An 8698-nucleotide genomic window follows, 5' to 3' on the forward strand; every position below is an offset into this window, starting at 1 on the left:
CGATATTGGTCAGGCCTGATGAAAGGGGAGGGGGAGGGGGAGGGGGGAGGGAGGAGGTGTTAAAAAAGGAGAGTAAGTGGTGTGGAGAGGAGAGGAGAGGAGAGGAGAGGGAGGGAGGGAGGGAGGGAGGGAGGGAGGGAGGGAGGGAGAGGGGAAGGAAAGAGGTGTTGAAATGAGAACGTGTAGGAAAGTGAGGGTTGACAGGGGAAGTAGTGAAGGGGAGAGAGACAGATGGGAGTGAGGCGAGGAGGTAAAAAGATATGCTATGGAGAGAGGAGGGGGAAAGAGAGAGAGAGGAACAGAGGGGGAGGGAAGGGAGGAGAGGTGTGAGTGAGGGAGCGGGAGCGGAGGAGAGCTGTGAGGGGGGGGGGAGAGGAGAAAGCAGCAGTGGGAGAGAATGAGGTGTTTACATGGGAGGGTGTGAAGGAGGGAAGGAAGACAGGGAGGAGGAGGAGGAGGAGGAGGAGGAGGAGGAGAGGGTGTGAACGAAGATGAGGGGATAGGAAGAGAAAGGTGTGTGTCTCGTGGGGGAGGCGGAGGGAGAGGTACGTTCAGAGAGAGAGAGAGAGAGAGAGAGGCGTTATTTAAAAATGTATACAAACACTTCCGCAAATCTGTACAGGTATCGGTCCTTATGGGGTGGGAGGAAATATAAATAACAAAAATGAAAAAAATTAACACGTAAACAAAGAAATACCAAAAAAATGATATAGTCAATCGAAAAAAGTTAACAAAAACATAAATACACCCACACTGGCATCGCAATAAAGTAGTAAATAAATCAGATAAATAAATAAATACATAAACGTCTCGATAAACGATAAATAATGCAATAAAAAGTAAAAGGAGGCCATTTTCTAAAACCCGGATTCAGACAAAACACATAAACATAGAAAACGGAGGGCGGTCTGTTATTTTGGAGGAGGGGCTTTGGTAAATTTGGTGGGGGAGGCATTTGCATAACGAGAGAGAGAGAGAGAGAGAGAGAGAGAGAGAGAGAGAGAGAGAGACAGACAGACAGACAGAGAAAATGAAGTGATAATAGAAATGGAGAAGTAAAAAACGAAGTGAGAAACAAATGGAACTGAGGAAATAATAATAATAATAAAACGAAGTGAGGTCGAAAAGTTACTGAAAAAAGCGAGAACAGAATTAGTTCTTCTAAATTACTTTCTCATATTTCCCAGAACCGGAGAGAGAGAGAGAGAGATGAATGGTGCCGTTAGGGAAGAGAGGTGGTAAGACAAGGAGAGAAGTGAAGCTCAAAGATTTGGGTTAGAAAAGAGGAAAGGGAATTAATATGTCTACTGTTACTGCTACTACTACCACCACCACGAGTATTATTATTATTATTATTATGAAATGCAAGCTAAAAAGTGCCCTTCTCTCACAGTACACCATCCATCTCTCGGAGAACAGAGAGCTGAGGAAAGTTAAACAACTGGGCAGTGGAGTCACCTGTTTATATCAGTGCCACCACGTGAAGGCGCCTCTCTCCAGCACCTCTTCCGCAGTTAAATCATCTGACGTGACGAGAAATCAAATGCAAAGTAGATATATTTAAGTGTCATGCTCCCGTCCTCCATCCGACTTACATCCAGGCCAGGGAAGAGAAATGTGGCAAGTTGTGAGCGTAGAGTTTTATGAGCTTCACACAGCACCCCACCCCCCAACATCGATTTTTTTTATATACTCCTCTTCGATACAAGGTCAGGGAGAGGCTGAAGGTCCGAGAAAACACCACGATGTTGCGCCACACCACTTTGTTATAAATAAGGCTTTATATTCCCACTTCCAATAATTAACTAATAACTTAAGTAAATAAATGCATAAATAATACATAATTAAGACTAATGGCAGATGGTAATCCTTGTAAAGTGCGCTCAGGATTCCGGGGGCTTGAATGGTGTGTGAATGAGTGGAAGGTGTACTTCACTGGGCTCTATATACTATCATTACTTCCACTTTCTCTCTCTCTCTCTCTCTCTCCAAGGCACCAAGATTTTCAAGAAGCTAAAGAATTTTTCTCAAAGCAATTTTTTGGTGAAGGAGAAAAATGTGTGCGCTCCATGAAGCCTGTGTGTGTGTGTGTGTGTGTGTGTGTGTGTGTGTGTGTGTGTGTGTGTGTGTGTGAGAGAGAGAGAGAGAGAGAGAGAGGGAGAGGGAGAGAATGCAGGCTCCTTTTAAAGCTGACAACGGGAACCACAAGGGAAACGAAATTTTTAAGGAAATAAGAAAGGACGGAAGTCGGAGTGAGGGAGGTAGAGGAAGAAACAGAATTTTAACAAGATACTCTCTCTCTCTCTCTCTCTCTCTCTCTCTCTCTCTCCCCATTAGCGTAGGAGGGCGTGATGGCGGGGGTAATGGCAGTGTGTGGGGTACATGGCAAAAGCGACAACAACACAACTACGAAAAGAAGATATATTGCGTGTGCTGCCTCAGTTCGCAAGGGAAAGAATGAAAAAAATGTGTCGTTACTGAGTAGGGACACAAATGCCTGTAGACCCATTTGTAGCGGTCACCTCTCACAGGAAGAGGCATCAGTTAACCTATAAATAAATAACCTATAATATAAAAATTCTCTCTTGCTTATTCATTCTACCGATACTTTACACACACACACACACACACACACACACACACACACACACACACACACACACACAATCTCTCTCTCTCTCTCTAGTTACTGCTATCAACCTAGATGTTTTTCAATTCTCTCTCCTCTCTTTACTCCATTCGTAAAGAGAATTAAAGAGTAGAAGATGAGAAGCAAGGAAGATGGAGAGAGAGAGAGAGAGAGAGAGAGAGAGAGAGAGAGAATACAAAGCCGGGGGGACTGAGGCGAATGACAATAAGACGAATCAACATTATAAGAAAAAAAAAATCAAAATAAACAAGAAAGGAAGAAATGAAAGGAGGAGACTTAAAAGAAAGAGGGAGGTGTAAAAAGAGGAGATAAGGAGGAGGAGGAGGAGTGAGGGGGGAGATAAGGAGGAAGAGTGAGGGTAATGACAGGGATTAGGTGTGTGTGTGTGTGTGTGTGTGTGTGTGTGTGTGTGTGTGTGTGTGTGTGTGTGTGTGTGTGTGTGTGTGTGTGTGTGTGTGTGTGTGTGTGTGTGTGTGTGTGTGAGAGAGAGAGAGAGAGAGAGAGAGAGAGAGCATGATGGCTGAATAATAACTGTATTGTCAAGGCTGGTTTGAGGTGAAAAAGAAAAAGAAGACAAAGAAGAAGAGGAGCAGGAGGAGGAGGAGGAGGAGGAGGAGGGGAAATAAAGTGGGGAGAGAAGAAATGGGATGGCAGAGCAATAATTATACCATTGTCACCGCTGGGGAAGGGACGAGGAAAATGGAGGAGGAGGAGGAGAGGAGGAAGAGGAGGAGGAGGAAAAGAAGACAAGAGAATAACGAACCTGAGATAGATATTACTCCATCTATCGCTCCCCAAATAATTTTCTCCCAAACGTAATAAAATCTTAAGGAGTCAACAAAAATAAATGATAACCTGTCTGTTTTCATCTAATGGAACTGATTCACCCTAAAAACCTAAATAGCAAGTCGTGGCTGCATGGGAATTCAATGAGCCTTTGGTAGGAATGAGTCACCTTGGTTACTAGTCAAATTTACCCTAGAATCCGAATTTGCCATCAACAAAACTCAAAAAAAGGGGCCGGGGACCTTTGCCAAATTTGAGTAAACTTACTATAAAGGAAAATTTAACTGGATTTAAGGGGCATAATTTCTGGACACGCCCCTTCATCCTCACCCCGACTGACGCTCTTGCCCCACTAGACCACCAGGCGTCCGTGGATGGAAGAAAAGACGGCAGAAGAGAAATAAAAGACACGAGGAAGGGGAAAAAGTTAAAGAAGTGTGCAGGAAGGAGTTGTAAAAAGGGCATGGAAAGAAATAAGGGAAGGGATGAACAATAACAAGGGGGAGAGAATGACATGAGAAGGAAAACAAAGTGAAAAAAAAGAAAAGACGTGACTAGCAAACCTGGTCAACACACACACACACACACACACACACACACACACACACACACGAGGCAGACTGGAAAAAAAAAAAAACATGGCTTAAAAACAAGAGACGTACAAAACGTGACCGGGTAACCTGGTAAAACACACACACACACACACACACACACACACACAAGGAGAGCAATAAACATGAAATAAACATCACATCTAGGTCTACACACACACACACATACACAGCTGAATCTACACATACTATATATATATATATACAAGAAATTTTAAAAACATGGTCTCTCTGTTCAGCTTCTGCAAGCTTGAGTTCTTATTTTTTGCATAAGCTCACACATAATGCATTCATACCCCACCACTGCATCTCTCTCTCTCTCTCTCTCTCTCTCTCTCTCTCTCTCTCTCCCGGCGGTCTCAATAGGCAAGATGGTGAATTTCTGCCATGAGTCAAAAGGGTCGTAATGTTCCCGCTTTTGCGATCCACCTGAGTTACGGGGAAGGAGAAGAATGAGAGGATGAAGGGGAGGGGAGGGGGGAGGGAAGGGGGAGGGGGTCGGTCGAGAGAGTAAAGAGGAAAGGGGGAGGGGTGGAGAGATACAGGAGAGATGGGAGTGAGGGGGGGGTTGAAGAGGAGAAAGATTGGAGTAAAAGGAGAGAGAGAGAGAGAGAGTAGCGGGGGGGTAGGGGAGTGGAAAGAACGGTAAAGGCAAGAAAAGTGGGAAGGAGAGGTGGAAATGAGTGGAATGATGGGAGGAAAGAGCGAGGGAGGGAGAGAAAGGATGGGAAAGGAGGAGGAGGGAGGAAGGGGGGAGGAGAAGGAGGGTGAAGGGGGGAGGAGGGAGGAGGGGTTGGAGGGAAAGGGGGGGAGGGGAAGGAATCTTGAGGAACATAAGAGGGACAGGGTAATTGAACTGAGTGCCGTGAAATAAGACCGCCGCCCCAATTGCCTCATAATTTAACATTTTATAAAGAAAATGTTTACACCAGCATACTTTCACACGAGTTATATCTATCTATCTATCTATTTTACTATCTCTACTATCTATCTATTTAGCTATATCAATTTACCTATCTATCTATCTATCTATATCAGTTTAGCTATCTATCTATTTATCTATATTAATTTACCTATCTATCTGTCTATCCATCCATTACCTATATGTACACTGTCTACTCTTTTTCTTAGTTCTGATAATTGCTCTCTTCCTCCCCCCCCTTTCTCTCTCTCTCTCTCTCTCTCTCTCTCTCTCAAGCGGCCTCATCAGTGACCCCGCTCACCTACCTGGCCGCAGCTAACAACACAAGGGCAAAACGAAGCCGGAGGTGAAAAAGTCGAAAACACAACAGCTCCCCTTGCAACACAACAGCGGCGGGAAGAAAACGAAGCCCCACCTACCTCACAAAGAAAACGGGGAGCGGGGTGGGAGCTGAAATGTCGTTTATTCTGACTTATTAAATGTTTTTTATTTTTTTTAACACCTGCTGACTTAATAAATCTATATATATCTACCTATTTAAATCTATATATATCTACCTACTTATATGTATAGCCAGACGCCTTAATCCTGAAAGGGGCGGCCACAAACAAATCGCTTCCTTGTCAATCTGTCCGCCATCAGTCCGCCCTGTCTCCAAACCACGTCCCTTATTTATCTCTCGTCACCTCATCCCTCCATGTTATTTTCCGTTTCCTCCCTTCCCTTCCTCTCTCTCTTCTCCTATACACTCTTCTAGTCAATCTCTGTTTACTAATTTACTGAATACTTTGTGAAAAATACATTAATGACAAACATTTATGGCTCATGAATTTGTAACCTTGCCATAATAATAATAATAATAATAATAATAATAATAATAATAATAATAACAATAATAATAATAATAATAATGTATTGTCTACTCTACATGTTTAAAGTACACAGAGTTTTTTAGGAGAGTATGCTGGACTATCACCCAGCGTATAGTCATCTATAATTTGCACCACATCGAATGAATGGATGGTCGGCGCCCTCACCTACACTTCAACAATAATTACAGCTTCAGGTTGTGAAAAGAGGTCACCTACAGCATCTACATGAGTCTCTTCTATAGTTGTAATGTGTATGAAGGATGATTATCGGAGAAAAATTAATATGAACACTAAAAAAACGCAGCAATAAAAACCATAATATAATCACGTACTAACAGACACTGAACCATTACGCAAATCAGTATGGAAGTTAGTATAGTAATTCCCCGTTTGTTATACACACACAGACGCACACACACACACACACACACACACACACCTGCAGCTCATACACCCTACCCTCAACCTCTCTCCCCCCTTCCACTTCCCCCAACACTACCCTTTCTCCTCTCTCCCCCCTTCCAATTCCCCCCTCTCCCCCAACACTACCCTTTCTCCCCTCTCCCTCCCCTCCACAAGACAAACAGCACATATAGCAATCAGCGGCAACACGACACTTCCAAGAACCAGGTCACATCACATCACATCCACCCACCTACCCAACCATCTCACCATCACCACTACCAACACCACTACATCACAGCCACCACCACACCACACATCATCACACCACCACTATCACCATCCTTACAACATCACACCACATCCACCCACCTACCCTACCATCTCACGCCAGCACCACCATCACCACTACCTACACCTCCACTACATCACAGCCACCACCACACCACACATCAGCACACCACACTATCACCATCCTTACAACACCATGCAACCACCACCATCATCGTCAACACCACCACGACTTCTTCCCACTTCACACCACCACCAGCATCCATACACAATACCACAATAATCACCATTCCTGCCTCATCATATCACCGCTAACATCAACCCTGTCACCAAAACCAACCCTGCCCCATCCACCACCACTACTACCCCTGCCCCCTCCACCACCACCACCACCACCACAACCACCTATGCCCCCTCATCACCACTGCCACCACCCCTGCTCCCTCCATCACCACCACCCCTGCTCCCTCCATCACCACCACTCCTACCCCTTTCATCACCACTGCCACCAATACGTCAAGGTGTACATAACAATCAGTCAACTCCTAGATAGATAAACACACATATATTTCTCCACCAAGGCAACTGTAAACACACCTCATCAACATCATTAGTAGGGGAGACAAATATTCCTGTTTTCCGTCCTTCAGTATAAATCTCCTTATTTGGATATTCTCACTCTAGGTAACAGACGTGGATCTCTAGACTTTATTTTTTATGCAGGGAAGAAGGAACCAAAGGCCACAAATTGCTCTCTCCTAGAAAAAATAAAATAAGATAACAGAGCCAAATTCTAGATGGAGTGTTAATCCCATCAATTTCTTTCTTTTTCTTTTCTTTTTTTTTTAACGGATGAAGAGGAATGAGAAACAAATTAAATATATAAAAAACAAGCCGGGGAAGATAATTTTTTTGTTAGTTTTTAGTTATTTTGAACTTAATTAATCCTCCACCATCACCATCAACACAACTACACCACCACTCCCACTTCCACATCACACCACCACCACCATCACACCAACAGCATACCACAATCACCACCGCTACCCCACCACATCATCTCTACCTTCATCCCTGCCACCACCACCACCATCACCACCGTCAGTCCACTTTTCTAAACGGCGAGGTTAGACGCATCCCAAATTTATCCCTTTCACTACGATGACCTAGATTTAAGTGTCCTTTCTTCCAAGCTGTTAATAATCTTAGGAGCGATTTCTTGTACCAAAGGGATTAAGGGATTAAGGACGGATGTGGATAAACCAAATCGTCATTCTTAATCTTATTATAATCCAAGTGACTCTGTTTTTACTTCACTTCTCTTCCTACCAGATTAATTTATTCCATTATATTATTAGGAGAAATACACTGAGGTGGTTTGGACATGTAGAGAGAATGGAGAATGAAAGACTGACTCAGAGGGTGTATGTAGGTGAGGTGGAGGGAGGGAGAGGGAGGGGCTGACCGAGGATGAGGTGGAGGAATGAAGTTGAGAGGTATATGAGGGAGGCGGGAGTGAGTTGGGGGGAGGGTAGTCAAATGGTGGGTGACAGAGCGACTTGGAGGGGTTTTGTCTGCGGCCACCCTACTGTTCTCTTCGTCCCAAGGTGTGTGTGTGTGTGTGTGTGTGTGTGTGTGTGTGTGTGTGTGTGTGTGTGTGTGTGTGTGTGTGTGTGTGTGTGTGTGTGTGTGTGTGTGTGTGTGTGTGTGTGTGTGTGTGTGTGTGTGTGTGTGTGTGTGATCTAGGCCAGAACACACCAGGAGATAACAGAGGCTAGACAGATTAAAGAGAAAGGCATTAATAGCCTTGTGTGTGTTAGTGGGGAGAGGTGCCAGGGAAATAACTCTCTCTCTCTCTCTCTCTCTCTCTCTCTCTCTCTCTCTCTTTCTCTCTCTCTCTCTCTCTCTAACTAATATCTATAAAAATATGCAAAAAGAACAAAACAAAAAGAATAACAATGTAAAAAAGAAACGTAAAAAAATGCAAATATTTTACGACGAAAAATATGCAATACAAAAAAATGTAACAAATGTGAAGTTGAAATGAAAAAGAATTGAAAAGTATGAAAAAAAAATATAGACATGATAAATATCCAAAAATAAAAAAAAAAGTAAAAATAATGAAAAATACGCAAAAAGAATAAATACGTAATAATAAGAAAAT

The sequence above is a fragment of the Coenobita brevimanus genome, chromosome 71 (assembly GCF_032717465.1).
Source record: "Coenobita brevimanus isolate Jiangsu-jjx chromosome 71, ASM3271746v2, whole genome shotgun sequence".
NCBI lineage: Eukaryota > Metazoa > Arthropoda > Malacostraca > Decapoda > Coenobitidae > Coenobita > Coenobita brevimanus.